Source organism: Trichomycterus rosablanca, chromosome 6, assembly GCF_030014385.1.
Source record: "Trichomycterus rosablanca isolate fTriRos1 chromosome 6, fTriRos1.hap1, whole genome shotgun sequence".
Taxonomy (NCBI): Eukaryota; Metazoa; Chordata; class Actinopteri; order Siluriformes; family Trichomycteridae; genus Trichomycterus; species Trichomycterus rosablanca.
Window position 1 is genome coordinate 17,100,155 of NC_085993.1, and position 12,313 is coordinate 17,112,467.

At 38.9% G+C, this 12,313-nt stretch overlaps 1 protein-coding gene across 4 annotated transcripts in view; it reads right to left on the bottom strand.

Annotated features, from left to right (window-relative positions):
* Positions 1-12,313, bottom strand: part of nav1b (neuron navigator 1b) — a 142,499-nt gene that overhangs the window by 96,407 nt on the left and 33,779 nt on the right. The gene's annotated exons all lie outside the window — the stretch shown is intronic.

Consider the following 12,313-nt stretch of genomic DNA (forward strand, 5'->3'; position numbering starts at 1 on the left):
ATTTAACACACACACAAACATTACGCATTTTCTAACAATGTGGGCTGTCTGGTTGCATAAGCTTATCTGTATATTATCTCAATTGTTGTAACAGTATGATATGTTTTGACCACACACATACTTCTCACATTTGTTTAAAAAGGTCCAAGCAATTTTCAGTCCAATTTTCTTTTTTTCAATTTGGTGAGTTTAAAGGAAAAGGCAACATTTATTTGGCTGTTTTTCTTTTATTTAAACAGTAAGAATGATCAAGTAAGTGTTATATGTGGAGCATGATGAATAAAGTTCACACTACAGACCATAATATCCACCTTATTCTGTAACTTTCTCCTAGAAACAAAGGACACATTTCTTACTTATTTTAAGTCTTAATGGATTACATAAATATAGACAGTTCGATACAGTAGAAGTGGGCCCTTTAATATACAGTCTATCTGATTACAGTAATTGTCTCTACAGTATTATTATAAACTATCACTTAGGCACTCTAATAAAAAGTTTGTGAACCTTTTGGAATTTTTGTCTGCATATATCACTTATGTGGTCTAATTCTGAGTCTAAAGTCATAATTCAAGATTCAAGATTCAAGATTCAAGAGTTTTATTGTCATGTGCACAGAAGAACCAGCAGTTACAATGTACAATGCAATTCTTACTTTGTTCGTCCTCCAAACGTCAATTATGAGTATATATTATACATAAAACAAAATTAAACTAACAGAATAAAAACTTAGTACAAAAACTTTTAAAATATAAAAACTAGAAAACTATAAAAACTTTTTATATACAAAGGAATAAAAATAGAAATAAACTAAGGCAGTAAAAGCGGCACATAGCAGCAGTCATATAAGGTGCAGAAAAATTATAATAAACAAAGATGGCTAAAACAGCACACATGACTGTATGCTTACATATATATCATACACATAAAGTAATCATTTAAAGTGCAATCTGGTAAACTGTAAGTTAACTTTTATATTTAATATATACAATGATTAAAATGAATATAAAAGGAATTTGGGATTTTTAATGCACTATCACAAATGGATTCTCTGCCTCTTGTTGCATCACCAAGTCCTTATGCTCTTCGGTTAAGGAATGGCTACCCTAATACACACCTTGAAAGTTTTTAAAACAAGCTTGTATTTACTGTATCCTCAATGAGTGTAGTGTCAGAGTCCCTAAATCAACAAAGAAACCAACATCCACAATGCTTCACAGACCAGACTTCACAGATAGGATAGGATTTGTTGTCTGTATACAGTGTACACTGTTTTGCTTTATACATATAGACAAGTTTTGTCTGTCCATAGAACATCGTTCCAGAAGCATTGTGACATTTAAGTGATATATAAACTTTTCAATCTATTATGTTTATCATTAGGTGCAAAAATGCTAGAAACTGCAGGCAATATCCAAAGTTGGTTACACTTATGGTTACACTTTTTAAACTCTTTTTAATTTTATTTTCTGAAGCTCAGATTTTGTACAATACCCAATATACCCAATTTCCAAATACCCAAGTCTTTGGAAATGCTTTTTTACTTTTTCAGTGTTTAGCAGATGCTTTTATCCAAAGCGACTTACATTACGGTGGCAGTATATTGTCTACGCAATTGAGATTTAAGGGCCTTGCTCAAGGACCAAACGGTGGCAACCTAGCAGTGGTGGGGCTTGAACCAGCGACATTTTGATTTCTAGACCAGTACCTTAACCACTAGGCTACAACTGCCCTTTTCATAGCCTTTTAAACCTACATGCATTAATACAATTTTTCTTATAAGCTCCTATACATTAATTTTAATGATTTTTAATCTTGGCATACTTCAGATTTTTCTGTTTCTGTAAAGAGACTGTATGTCTCTGTGTTTTTATATTCTATTTTATCTGATAATTGGAACACATTGTTAAGACAAGTCAGTGCAGAGATTCACATACTTTACATCAGTATTTACTGTACATACATTTACTGTAAATCATTTATATATGTTAGAAAAACAAGGATCTGAAAATATTTTATATTTTAATATTAATTACTGTAGAAACCCAATTCACACAGTGCTCTGTCCATTGTACATGAAGTTTTTTAATTAAGATATTTCCTAAATGTCAAGCTTTGTATCCCTGACAACGAGGAAAAATCTGACTGCTGTTGCCAATGACATATGGAGTATTCACTTATAATGAGCTGGAAGAAACAGTCAATTAGGCCTTCATCCTCTAAGAGATGGTACTACTGTAATAAAACCGAGGTTTACAAGATGTGTTAAAAAGTATTTCTGAAAACAAACAAAAACCCCAATACAAAATAATAAATTACTGCAGTTAACCATGTATCACGTATCATCGATTCCCAGGTGGAGCGGTCCGGGTCCTTTCTGTGTTGAGTTCGCATGTTCTCCCTGTGTCTGCGTGGGTTTCCTCCGGGAGCTCCGGTTTTCCTCCCTCAGTCCAAATACATGCAAGTGTGGTGAATTGGAGATACAAAATTGTCCATGACTGCATTTGACATTAAAAACCTGAACTGAGCTGCTCAGGTGGCACAGCGGTAAAAAGACACGCTGCAACCAGAGCTGTATTCTGAGTACATCGTATCAAATCCAGCTCTGCTTCACCGGTTCGAGGCTGAGTGGCTGTATGAGCAACGATTGGCCGGTTGCTCAGTTCGGGGGTGGGACAAAGAACCGGATGTGGGTCTTTCTCTGTCAGAATGCGATTACGATCTCTGCCGGCTGATTAGAGGCGCCTGCACAGAGATGAGGAAGAGTGCCCTTAGGGTGTGTCTCTCTGCATGCAACGCTGGGTGGCACAACACTCATCAATGTGTGGGTGGCAAAAATGCATCCGGCTGCTACCCATGTTTCGGAGAAGATATGGGTTAGCTTCGATCTCCTCGGTCAGGGCAGGGTTCGGCATAGACAGAGAGGAAGCACGATGCAAATTGAACAATTGGATGCGCTAAAGGGGGAGAAAAAGGAAAAAAATAAAAAAATTGAACTGATGGCCGCTCAGGTGGCGCAGTGGTAAAAACACACGCTGGAACCAGAGCTGAGATCTCGAATACATCGTATCGAATCTCAGCTCTGCCTGCCGGCTAAGGCTGAGCGGCCACATGAACAACGATTGGCCTGTTGTTCAGATATGGGCGGGACTAAGCCGGATGGGGTCTCTCTTTCTCATGACTGGTGCAATTACGACCTCTGCTGGCTGACTGACGGCGCCTGCACAGAGATAAGAAAAGAGTGCTGTCAGGGTGTGTCTCTCCATACACAACGCTGAGCTGCACTGCACTCGTCAAAGTGTACGTGATAAGATGCATACGGCATGCTGCCCACGTGTCGGAGGGGGCGTGGGTTAGCTTCGTTCTCCTCAATCAGAGCAGGGATCGGCATTGGTGGAGAAGAAGCATGACGCAATCTGGCAACTGGACGCGATAAAAAGGGAGAAAAGGGGGAGAAAATGCATTAAAAAGTTTTTTTTTTTAAACCAAACTTGAACTGATGTGTAACCTGTAACCACCTGTAACCAAAGTGTGTAAAACATGATGTTAAAATCCTAATAAAATAGACCCGTGTCTGTGAAAAGTTAGGCCAGTGTAAATCACTGCTCTGTTAGAAAAATGACAGCAACAAGTTGTCGAGTAAAACCATGTCCTAAACAACATTCTCTTCTCAGAAATTCTAAACTGCCTCCCTGAAACCTGGCTCACACAAGCACTCAGCATGTCATCAGCATGGCAAATCAATGGCATGGTGCAGTTAGGCAAGTCAAATGTTCTGACGGCGTTAATGGCTAGACTGAGACTTAGAGAGATTCCAAGGGTTACAGTCGAGCTGAATCTCCCCTGTCCATCAATCTTCATTCCCATGGGAGCCAAAGAATGAACATATGTCCTAATTAGCAATGTCACCCCAGGGACTGCAGCCGTTACCGTAGTACATCATGAACAAGATCATACTCATTTGTCAGTTATAAAGTAATCAGCAAATAAACAACTGGCATAAAAAACTGGCGTAAAAAATTAACATGCATGTTTTACTTTTACCTGTACACTGTTAACTCTTATTAGCTTAATGTACATACACCGACTAGGCATAACATTATGACCACTGACAGGTGAAGTGAATAACACTGATTATCTCTTCATCACGGCACCTGTTAGTGGGTGGGATATATTAGGCAGCAAGTGAACATTTTATCCTCAAAGTTGATGTGTTAGAAGCAGGAAAAATGGGCAAGCGTGAGGATTTTAGCAAGTTTTACAAGGGCCAAATTGATGATGGCTAGACGACAGGGTCAGAACGTCTCCAAAACTGCAGCTCTTGTGAAGTGTTCCTGGTCTGCAGTGGTCAGTATGTATCAAAAGTGGTCCAAGGAAGGAACAGTGGTAAACCGGCGACAGGGTCATGGGTGGCCAAGGCTCAGTGATGCACGTGTGGTCCAGTCCAACATACGAACTACTGTAGCTCAAACTGGTTCTGATGGAAAGGTGTCAGAATACACAGTGCATCACAGTTTGTTGGGAGACCAACACAATATTAGGGAGGTGGTCATAATGTTAAGCCTGATCGGTGTAAATGAATTTGTAAAATTGGTTGTCTTATGGCATTATTTTCATTTTGTCAGATTTTCTATTAACAACAATCAACTGGAGTTCATGTCCTTCTGTCTTGCCAAATTTGTCTGCCAAATAAAAGCGGGGTTTTTTTTCCACTTTTTTTTTTTCGAGAGCTTAGTTGTAGGCAGCTGGAGCAGCTTGCCATATTATGACAACTGGACAGCAATTTCCGAGGTCCATGTACAAACTAGTCCAATGTTGCTCAAGCATCAGACCAACCGGACTGAGATTGAGTGCCTAAGTAGCAGGAGGGACTACTACCTGATGACCAAGTCTAATTTACGTACCACTTGAGGTTTGCTCAGGGCATTTCTTTCTATCAAAGAAGAAGAAGAGAAAGAAGTTGCAGAGTTGCCAATTAAATAGAGTGCAGCAGATCTGAACTGGTACCCCAACCAGCCAATGAGGCATTAAAAGCACATAGTTCATCTAAGCATTTCCTTCATGTTAGTATTGTCTCACAACTGTTCTGAATAAAAAGAAAATGGAAATAACCAATTCTCTGTGTAACATCTTAATAAATAGGACGTGTTGCTATAAATATAACTTAAATGTAATTAGTGGGCACTGTACTAAACCAGTTGCTTCTCTACCGCTGTCACAGTGTTCATTTCAGCTGTCTTTCAAACTGGTGGAAAATGAGTTAGAAATAGAATCCGCTGAAGTTCCGCTGTCTTCTGCCGGGGCCAATTCCTGTCTGTGTGCAGTGAACGCCCTTGCATGAGGGATGTAGGCCACATGTGTAGAGGAGATTTTCTCACTGAATAACCTGTTTTACAGCTCAGGGTGATAAAATATATGGTGCGGAAATTAAATTTTAATCTGGTGGCCTGTTTCCTCCACCTTTAGTTTATCAGCTGGGTCGCAGAGTTCAGAAAAAACCATTTACTTCCTGGGCTGTGGAAGTAGGTCACTGACACAGACAGTCTCCCAAATAGATCCTCCAAAAACCACAGCGGATTTATCCTCGCTATTAGACATGTAGGTTTAACCATTACTGTAGCTTCTGCTGCCTTATATTTAACGTTTCTGCCTCTATGTCTGATGCAGTGTCCTACTGCCTGTTTGATTCTTTTTTTAGCAGGAGTCACTCCTATTCAGTAGAGATTTATTTATTTATTAGGATTTAATGACACTTTGGTTACATTCATGACAGGACAGATAGTTAATCATTACACAAGATTCATCAGCTCAAGTATTTCATGTCATGGACAATTTTTTATCTCCAATTCACCTCACTTGCATGTCTTTAGACTGTGGGAGGAAACCGCATCTCCTGCAGAAAATCCACCCAGACACAGGGAGAACATGCAATCTCCACACAGACAGGACCCAGACTGCTCCACCTGCTCCACCTTCTTGCTGTGAGACAATGCTACCCACTGTGCCACCCCTATTCAGTATGGAAAGGCTTTAAAGACGTAGCTTTATTCCAGAGTTTATCAATCCAAGACATTTTATTGAAAGTGCTTGGAAATACACAAGTTCTCCTACCTGTTAGTGAAAATTATAGTCAAAGAGCCAAGGTCCTGCAATCATCAAAAGCAAACACATCAGACTCCTACGCTAAATAGCCATATGGTAGATACTTTTTACTCAACGCATAATAAATGTGCATAGTTGATTAATACCCTTTATGTGACTTGCTTTGTGTATAGGTGTACAGTCATGCTGGTACAGAAACGGGCCTTCCCCAAACAGTTGCCACAAATTTTAATGCTCGGTTTTATACTGCCATTGCTCACTCAGTCACTCACTTTCTTAACCGCTTATCCAATCAGGGTCGCGAGGGGGTGCTGAAGCCTTTCCCAGCTTTTCAATGGGCGCAAGGCACACAGTAACACCCTGGGCGGGGCGCCAGTCCATCGCAGGGCAGACACACATATACATACACACACACCCATTCATCTATAGTGCAATTCAGTGTCTCCAATAATCCTGACTGCATGTTTTTGGACTGTGGGAGGAAACTGGAGCTCCCGGAGGAAACCCACACAGGCACTGGGAGAACATGCAAACTCCACACAGAAAGGACCCGAACTGCCCCGCCTGGGGATCAAACCCAGGATCTTCTTGCTGTGAGGCAACAGTGAGGCAACAGTGCTACCCACTTAACCACCGTTATATTGTCCATTATATTGCCATTACGAATGGTTATTTATTATGTTCAAACATTTACTCAGTACCACGTACTGGCCAACGCTACTCTTGTCTTTTGTCCCGTCCCCCTCAATTACTTAAGTTTAGATTTATCTTTTGTATTTATTGTAGGTCTTTGTAATTAGTGTACTGTTTTTTATCTGCACTGTGTATTGTATTATCTTGCGCTTTTGTCCTGTGTTGCACCCTGGTCCTGGAGGAACATTGTTTTGTTTCAATATGTACTTGTATATAGCTGAAATGACAATAAAGCCTCTCTTGAACTCTCTAGAACTAGTTAACAACTATGATACAATTCATAGATCACAAAAATTAATTAATGTATAAATGAATACAGAACAATTTATAAATTATCACAATTTTCACCAACCGCTTTATCCTGGTCAGGTTTGTGACGGGTCCACTGGGAAACACTGGGTGCAGAGCAGAAATGCCCTAGACTAGGTACCAATTCCTAGCAGGGCTTCGGCCAACCCAAATTCCAAGGACATAGCCAATCATGTTTGAGTACAGGCCTGGCTTGCCGATAGCGCAGCATAAAAGACATGAACATTTTACATTTTCAGCATTTAGCAAACGCTTTGATCCAAAGAGACTTACAGTACTGTGACAGTATATTGTCTGAGCAATTGTCTGAGGGTTAAGAGCCTTGCTCAAGGGCCCAACAGTGGCAACCTGGGAGTGGTGGGCTTGAACCAGCGACCTTTCAATTACTAGTCCAGTACCCTTACCACTACGCTACAACTGCCCTATGTGCTACAACTGACCGCCTGAGTGCCACTCGAGAATGAATTCTTTTTTATCATCATCACAATAATTGTGTCTATTTTATAACAGGATAATTCTTTATAATGAACACTTACAAGTCCAAGTTTCAGGATAATAACTATTGAAACAGAACAATAGTCTGATTTGAAAGTGCACCACATTATTTAAGAAATTAGTATCCCACTATATCTCAATCTTATTTACTTTTAATTGCCAAATATGACTGTTACATCATAGAAAAGGTCAACACTCATACATACATGTCATACATCCAACACCAACAATGAACATGTGAACACAATACACAATAGCATATTACAACTAATCCAAATTTAAAAGTGCAAAAAGTAAAAAAATAACTAAATAAATAAATCCTCCACAGCCCACCCACCTGACTGTGCTTATTTTAACTGGTTTAGCTGTACCTCAGTAAACAAAGACGTCCATGCTTAGGAAGGAAATTATCAGACCTTGAATGGATGTTTTGTCACTTAGAGATTAGCAGTGTTTACGAGAATGTGATGATTTTGTGATTTATACCAGATGCTGAATGATTACTTTTAACCTCAAACCAACAACCCCTATTCTCCTTCCGTGCTCTACTAGATAACCTATGTCCTAACATACGTCCCTTTCAGAGGTTTGTGTACATTTTCTTGAGGTCTAGTTAAGTTCAGAGGGACAAAGACACCTTCATGAAGTTTATAAAGATGGACTTCATTATTCAGGTGGATCCCAAATTGCTAAATTAAGAAAATTAGGGGCAACAAATTACAGTGATTATAAAATATAGAACTATTCATGGCAATCACCTTTAATATATTTGATTAGCTGCTTATTTGTATATTATACTAATCATGTAACCCAGTTTAGTCACACATTAGATCAGCAAATTGATTAGTCAGGCTATTTAGGATGTAATCTAATTTACTTTGAGCTGAAAGGAAATGCTTGTTTTTAACCTACTAAACTACAGCTTATGCCCTAAGAGTGCTAATTAGGAGAAGTTAGGAGAAGTCTGACAACCTTAGAAAACTGTATGCGGCTGTTTTTAATCTAAATGAGCCACCTAGTAACTTGAGTTTAAAGCCACACAGGTGTAACAATAGATAACCGAGTATCTAAAGCCTCTTTTACACTTAAAAATGTAGTAGTAAGCAATACTGGCAATATCTTAACTTTGCATCTTTCACACATGCCTTCACATATTAAATGAAAAGTAATTCTAATGTGTTGCACCCTTTTAAATGTCAACAACCTGTTTTCGGTGCTGTGTTGTATATAACACAGCCCACATACTGTACAATGCATTTGGTAAATTTTAAGTTTAAAATTGTAATGTTAGTTTATCCACTGCATCTACATAATGATGCATTATATAAGTAAACATATAATCTGTGCAATAAGTTGATTTACATGTCAGGCTGCATTCCCATTTTTAAATCATGATATAAGACAGATATAAGAGTTTGTTGTCATTGTGGTTATACAGCAAAACATTGGTAGTTATCAGAGAGACCAGTAGCAATAATTAAATAAATATAAGAAAAAAATATAAAAAGATATATAAAATATAAATATAAAAAATAGGTGTAACTCAAAATAAGCTAAAATGATAGGAAATATAGAGTATCTACATAGTGATATGAATATATACACAGGGTTTAAATAGTGCGAAAGAGAACAAAGTAACACAGTAGAAAAAACGTGTTATTATTATTGCACAAATTGTATTGATTTATGTACAGAATGTAAAGTGATCTGTGCATTTAATAGCAGCTTGGGGAGGGCGGGGTACAATACAGTTTCATTCTATTTTGTTGACGTTTTTCCTGTTCAGTATCAGCTCTACATGGTAAGGTTAGAGTTATTTTAAATACGTCCCCTAAACTCAAAATCTTTGAAACTCAATGCCCGTCATCGAGAAATTTGTACCCTTAAACTCAACATTTTCCTTAAACTCAACGTGTGTGCAACTGCTGCTTTGCTGAAGGCTCTGCTTGAGTGGTGCGGTAAAATGTCATGAGACGAATCTGCATTTGTGTGGAATAACCGTCAAATTTAATCTGAAAGCTCCACATGTATCTGTGTTCAGCTGGATTTTTCTCCTGTTTCTCTTTTAAACTTGTGTTACAGTCAGGGTTCTGAGAAATTGTAAGAATCAGCCTTTCCGAGCAAGTCTAAAATGCTAATCATTTAAAAAAACTAACTTAATGTATCAAAAGAACGACATAGAAACACTAAACCTCTCTTAATTATTACTGCTTATAAGTTCCCTCCACTAATTAAGAAGCATAAAAAACAATAAAGAAATAAAGGTAAAGTGCAGGTTTTATTGTATTTTTTATTGATTTTTAATTTTTTATTGTATTTCAGGGTTTTTTATATTATATTTGTGTTATTTTTAGTGTATAAGTGTCAAAAACAACCCCATTATTTTACATTAGTGTAAAATATGGGACCATGGAACGCATTAATAGGCTTCCCTTACATCCTTATTAGAACAAAAATGTTTTAAAAAGTCTTTTAAACTCAACTCCACTCCCAGAACCAATTGACGTTGAGTTTCAAGGTACCACTGTATTTTGTTTTTATGAACTGTGCTTTGTGCAAGCAACAAACTGTAGGTACAAACTCAGGTTGTCTAAAATATATTTAGTTTAAATGTACTTTTTGAAGTGGGACTTTCCAAAAAGTGATTTTATTACCACAAATTAAACATTTAAAATGTCAACTGCTACAATATACAGTGTATCACAAAAGTGAGTACACCCCTCACATTTCTGCAAATATTTCATTATATCTTTTCATGGGACAACACTATAGACATGAAACTTGGATATAACTTAGAGTAGTCAGTGTACAGCTTGTATAGCAGTGTAGATTTACTGTCTTCTGAAAATAACTCAACACACAGCCATTAATGTCTAAATGGCTGGCAACATAAGTGAATACACCCCACAGTGAACATGTCCAAATTGTGCCCAAAGTGTCAATATTTTGTGTGACCACCATTATTATCCAGCACTGCCTTAACCCTCCTGGGCATGGAATTCACCAGAGCTGCACAGGTTGCTACTGGAATCCTCTTCCACTCCTCCATGATGACATCACGGAGCTGGTGGATGTTAGACACCTTGAACTCCTCCACCTTCCACTTGAGGATGCGCCACAGGTGCTCAATTGGGTTTAGTCCATCACCTTTACCTTCAGCTTCCTCAGCAAGGCAGTTGTCATCTTGGAGGTTGTGTTTGGGGTCGTTATCCTGTTGGAAAACTGCCATGAGGCCCAGTTTTCGAAGGGAGGGGATCATGCTCTGTTTCAGAATGTCACAGTACATGTTGTAATTCATGTTTCCCTCAATGAACTGCAGCTCCCCAGTGCCAGCAACACTCATGCAGCCCAAGACCATGATGCTACCACCACCATGCTTGACTGTAGGGAAGATACAGTTGTCTTGGTACTTCTCACCAGGGCGCCGCCACACATGCTGGACACCATCTGAGCCAAACAAGTTTATCTTGGCCTCGTCAGACCACAGGGCATTCCAGTAATCCATGTTCTTGGACTGCTTGTCTTCAGCGAACTGTTTGCGGGCTTTCTTGTGCGTCAGCTTCCTTCTGGGATGACGACCATGCAGACCAAGTTGATGCAGTGTGCGGCGTATGGTCTGAGCACTGACAGGCTGACCTCCCACGTCTTCAACCTCTGCAGCAATGCTGGCAGCACTCATGTGTCTATTTTTTAAAGCCAACCTCTGGATATGACGCCGAACACATGGACTCAACTTCTTTGGTCGACCCTGGCGAAGCCTGTTCCGAGTGGAACCTGTCCTGGAAAACCGCTGTATGACCTTGGCCACCATGCTGTAGCTCAGTTTCAGGGTGTTAGCAATCTTCTTATAGCCCAGGCCATCTTTGTGGAGAGCAACAATTCTATTTCTCACATCCTCAGAGAGTTCTTTGCCATGAGGTGCCATGTTGAATATCCAGTGGCCAGTATGAGAGAATTGTACCCAAAACACCAAATTTAACAGCCCTGCTCCCCATTTACACCTGGGACCTTGACACATGACACCAGGGAGGGACAACGACACATTTGGGCACAATTTGGACATGTTCACTGTGGGGTGTACTCACTTATGTTGCCAGCTATTTAGACATTAATGGCTGTGTGTTGAGTTATTTTCAGAAGAGAGTAAATCTACACTGCTATACAAGCTGTACACTGACTACTCTAAGTTATATCCAAGTTTCATGTCTATAGTGTTGTCCCATGAAAAGATATAATGAAATATTTGCAGAAATGTGAGGGGTGTACTCACTTTTGTGATACACTGTACGTAGATAACAAAAAAGATGAGAAATGCTTTAGGTTATTAATATCATGCAACATATCCAACATGGTTTATTGTTATAATTATTTGTCACCCAGTAATATGACGTAGACACACCTGTTTTAAAAACATTCTTGTTTTTCTGTTGTCATTTTACTTTGCTATTATTTTATATCACAATAAGTAGCTACCTTACCCTGTAATGTATCAGATTGTGTTCACTCAAGAGGCAAGTAAATAACCAGATATTGGACTAGACTATTGACCTAAGAATTTATTCTGTGAGTCTATCTGCTGGCATTTGAGTCTGGGGTATGATCCTGAAACATCTACCCTGTAAATTACTGGTAACTTCTTGTGTCAAAGTTCATATATAAAAGGGGGTTTATTGTATTTTCTATCAATTTGTGTCACCAGCTGTGCAACAGAAGC